Here is a 5,318-nt window from a genome sequence, read left to right as displayed (position 1 = left end):
CTGGGAAAGCTAGACACACTTCAAGAAGGAAATCTTAAGGCACATGATCAAGCTGCCCCCATGTGCCAAAAGATGAGCCAGCAAGGAGAAGACTAGCCAGGCTGAACAGGGAGCCTTTGCTGGAGTTCAGAAAAAAAGTTTACAGCCTTTGAAAGAAGGGATAGGCAACTCTCAAAAACTACAAGGATACTGTGATGTTAGGCAGGGAGAAAATTAGAAGGACTAAAGCACAACTACAATTTAAATTTGCCACTGCTGTAACAGATGATAAAAAAAAAAAATGTTTCTTCAAATACATCAACAAAAGGAAGGCTAAGGAGAATCTCCATCCATTACTGGGGGAAACAGAGTGACAAAGGATGAGGAAAAGGCTGAGGTACTTAATGTCTTCTTTGCCTCAGTCTTCAATAGTAAAACCAGTTGTTCTCCAGGTACCCAGCCCCCTGAGCTGGGAGACAGGGACAAGGAAGAGAATGAAGCCCCCATAATTCCAGGGAAAAAACGGTTAGCAACTTGCTGCTGCACTTAGATACACACAAGTCCATGGGGCTAGGTGGGATCCACCCAAGGGTACCAAGGAAGCTGGCAGAAGTGGTCACCAAAGTACTTCCCATCATTTAGCAGCAGTCCTGGCTAACCGGGGAGGTTTGAATGGACTGGAGATTACCAAATGTGATGCCCATCTACAAGAAAGGCCAGAAGGAAGATCCAGGAACTACAGGCCTGTCAGTCTGACCTTGGTGCTGGGGAAGGTTATGGACCAGATCATTTTCAGTGCCACCACAAGACACATACAGGACAACGGGTGGTTCTGGCTCAGTCAGCATGAGTTTGTGAAATGCAGGTTCTGATTGACTAACTTGATCTCCTTTTGTAACAAAGTGACACACTTACTGGATGAGAAGGCAGTGGATGTGAGAAAGGCTGTGGATATTGTCTGCCTGGACTTCAGTAAAGCCTTTGACAGCATTTCCCACAGCATTCTCCTGGAGAAACTAGCTGCTCAGGGCTTGGACAGGTGTACCCTTCACTGGGTGAAAAACTGGTTGCAAGGCTGGGCCTAAAGAGTGGTGGTGAATGGAGTTAAATCCAGTTGGTGGACGGTCACAACTCAACACAATATGAGCCATCAGTGTGCTCAGGTGGCCAAGGCCAACAGCATACTGGCCTGTATCAGAAATAGTGTGGCCAGTAGGACCAGAAAAGTGATTTTACCCCTGTACTCAGCACTGGTGAGGCTGCATCTGAAGTACTGTGTGCAGTTTTGAGCCCCTCACTACAACATGGACACCGAGGTGCTGGAGAATAGCTGAAAAAGCATGACACTGGTGAAGGGTGGAACAAATAAGTCTTAGAAGGAGTGGCTGAAGGACTTGGGACTGTTTAGCCTGAAGAAAAGGAGGTTGATGGGAGATCTTACGACTCTCTACAACTGCCTTAAAGGAGTCTGTAAAGCGGTGGGGATTGGTCTGTTCACCCAAGTAACAAACGATAGGACAAGAGGAAATGGCCTCAAGTTGCACCAAGAGAAGTTCAGATTGGACATTAGGAAAAACTTTTTCACTGAAAGGGTTATCAGGCAGTGGAATGGGTTGCCCAGGACTTAGTGATATGGTTTAGTCAGGGACTAATGATTGTACTCTATGATCTTAAACATCTTTTCCAATCTAGCTAATTCTGTGAAGGCAAGTGCTGAGTTCTGTACTTGGGTCACAACAACCCCAGGCGATGCTACAGGCTTGGGGAGGAGTGGCTGGGGAAGCTCTCTGGCAGAAAAGGACCTGGGGGTCTTGGGTAGACAGTCGGCTGAACATGAGCCAGCAGCATGATGCCATAAACTTCTTCATTGAAAGGACTGTTAAGCACTAGAACAGGCTGCCCAGAGAAGTCATGTAGTGACCATCCCTCACGATATTTAAAAGATGTGCAGACGAGGTGCTCAGGGACATGGTCTAGTGGCAAACCTGGTATTGCTATGTTAACAGTTGGACTCTCCAATCTTAAAGGTCTTTTCCAACCTAAATTAGTCTCTGCTTCTAAAATGTTTTTGATAGATTTGGTACACTCTACATCATACTAATTTCTTGATTCTCTTAGTCTTGTTTATACCTATATTAACTCCAGCATTTCTACCTTCTCTTCAAAAGAAAGTCTATTTCATAACAGTAGATATATTTCCATTCACTTTTGACTCCTAATTACTTAATGTCTTTTTTTTTCTTCCACGTACATGTTTCTATTTCACAATTAATCCAATTCTAGGCATTTATCTACAGGGTTTTTTCTTTTGTTAATCACTGTATCTGAGACATTTTACTAAAAGCTAATCTTTAGTAACAACAACAAAGAAAAAATAAAACAAACCACGTTTTTCTTTGCTCTTTTTTACTCAGTGCTAAATCTCATGGAGGGTCCTCACAAGACTTGAATTACAATTGATGCAGAGGTATATTGAGGTATTTGCCTAGTCACTATAACAGGCTAACTGGGCTATAACTGGCTACCATACTAGGCACTGAGTTAAAAAAAAAATAATTAAGGAAAACCCTATAAAACTTCTATAATTCAAATTCTCATCACATCAACAATGTCGAAACAAGACACCCAGAAAAAAAAACAAAACACAAACACAACACAATTCTACTTGCTCCCCTCTCCTCTGATCTTCTACAGCATTTTCCAGTTTGAACAAGGTATGAGCAGATGAACTGATATAAAACTTTCAGTGAAGACATTTCTAAATAAATTCACTTTGTCTGATATTTTTCCAAGCCATAAAGACTGTTTTATTCGTATCTCCATATGCATACCAGAAACAGTAGATGAATGCTCTTTACGTAGACATACAAAATTTAAATGGAAGATGGAGATGCTTAACAATACTGCTCATCTGATTCACATTTACTGCTGCATCTTTCATCTTAATGCTGAAAAGTTACCCATTAGAAGAGATCACATTGCTCTCTCTAACTACATGTTAAGGAATTTGGAAAAGAGAACATGCATGCAAATTGTGTTCTGCTTTTCCCCTTCTTCTCCAAAATATCCTCTGTTAGGCATACGGTAAGACTGCTGCATGCTGCTTTGAAGGAGGATGGGGCATGCATTCATGTATTTACTACAAGGAAATGAGACTTTCAGCTTGAAGCACTTCAGCCTCTGGAGGCACCAGAGGGGGAAAAAAAAAAAAGAATATTAAAGCTCTGTAAAACACACCTTTGTTGACTCACCTAATATAAAGTTAGCAGAACCATACATCACAATCTTCACAACTTCCACATGCTTCAAAATTAACTTATCACAAGAATTTCCATCACCCTTCACTTTTTGGCTTACTGTGCCAAGAATCACATCTGAATTATGACAGTCTGAGTTGTTCTACTGAAGTCCAAACCACTTATTATTTAGCTTCTGAAGTAAAATCAGGCCTCTTCTATTTAAGGAAAAGGTGCTGTTAAATCTGCCTTGCTGGTGCATGTTACTTAAGTCTACTCCTTACTTTTTGAGTTTATTCAATATCCTAAGCAGAGTAAATAGTGTGAAAAGTTAAAGTGGAAAAAAACCCCGCACATTCAAAGCAGTGCAGAGTTTAGTCCATTAATTGTATCATAGAATCATAAAATGGTTTGAGTTAGAAGTAACTCTAAAGATCATCTAACTTCCAACTCCCTTGCCATGGTGCGGGACACCTTCTACTAAACCAGGTTGCTCAAAGCCCTACCCTACCTGGCCTTGAACACTTCCAGGGGGGTTGCCTGGATAAGGCATCCACAACTACACTGGTCAATCTGTTTCAGTGTCTCACCACCCTCATAGTAAAGAACTTCTTCCTAACGGCTATTCTACATTTACCCTGCTCTAGTTTAAAAATATTGCCCCTCATCCTATCGCTATACACCCTTGTACGCAGTCCCTCCCAGGCTTTCTTATAGGCCCCCTTCGGATACTGGAAGGCTGCTCTGAGGTGTCCCCAGAGCCTTCTCTTCTCCAGGCTGAACAGATCCAACTCTCTCAACCTGTCTTCGTAAGAGAGGTACTCCAGTCTGCTGATCATCTTTGTGGCCCTCTTCTCTGGACCTGCTCCACAGGTTCATGCCTTTCTTGTACTGGGGGCTCCAGAGCTGGCATCATCAGCAGCAGTACACTCAATTCCACCGTCCATGTTGCTGACAAAAGTGTTAAACAGCACTGGTCAAATCATAGAATTATAAAGGTTGGAAAGGACCTTTAAGATCATCAAGTCCAACCTACAGGCCTACACCACCCTAACACTAAACCATTTCTTGAAGCACCACATCCAACCGTTCTTTAAACAATCCCTAGTACCAACCCCTAAGGAACACCAGGAATGCTCCTTTTAAAAAAATCAAAACTAATGTAATATTAGGTTCAGAATTGCCAATTTCAGTTTTTAGAGGATTGCAAAATTTAATAAATTATCTTTAAAATGCAATTATAAAAATCCAAAGAATAGGATTATATTTAATGAGTTTGAGCACAGTACCACTAGACACAGCACTAAAATGAAACTTCTTTGTATTATGGTTTTGGTATTCTGTAAAACTATTTAATATAGCTTTACCTAGTTGTTAGACTTAGTTGCAATCATGAGTTTAATTCCTGCTTCTGCATTTTCCTCTTTCCACAGGAACATGGTTATATAGTTTTCTTGTAAAATATGTTCCCACTCAGAAGTCCTACAACCCATTTTTTGAGGTGCTATATCTTAATCTATAAGGACTATTACCTAAAGAGTATGTGGAGTCTCAGAAACTAATAAGCACATTGGAAATAAGTTATGGACACTTCATGGCCAAGACAGATCCTGCACATCCCAGTTTATTATCCTAACGCATAGGCTAACCTTCTTAATTGCTAGCTTCCTTTGTCTCATACACTTTTATTTAAGTAGCAATAACTTCATGCAAGGTACAATATATGAACATGAAGATTCTGAGCTAAAAAATTCACTGACATAAGTGATGTTACCTCAAGAAGTAAAAATTTCTCTTTAAATGTGAAAATATATAAGCAGTTAAAATCCTCAAGCTTGCTTCTTCCGTAACAGAGTAATGACTTAAGAGGTTTTTTTTTTCTTTAACACTTCACTCTCTTTCACTCAACTTAAAAGTGATTCCTTCTGAAAACTGTGCAACTTCAAAAAGTATTACATATAAATGATAAACTTGAGTTCTACTTGTCCCTGTTCTAGTTTCATTACTACATTATTTAGTTTGGCTGAGTATAGGAGTATATCTTAAGGAAGTTTTGTGGTTTGCATTACTAAGCCAGCTATCTCGGATTTAAACAACCATAAC

The sequence above is a fragment of the Apaloderma vittatum genome, unplaced genomic scaffold, assembly GCF_000703405.1.
Source record: "Apaloderma vittatum isolate BGI_N311 unplaced genomic scaffold, ASM70340v1 scaffold15251, whole genome shotgun sequence".
Classification (NCBI taxonomy): domain Eukaryota; kingdom Metazoa; phylum Chordata; class Aves; order Trogoniformes; family Trogonidae; genus Apaloderma; species Apaloderma vittatum.
Note: the sequence above shows the minus strand (reverse complement) of the source record.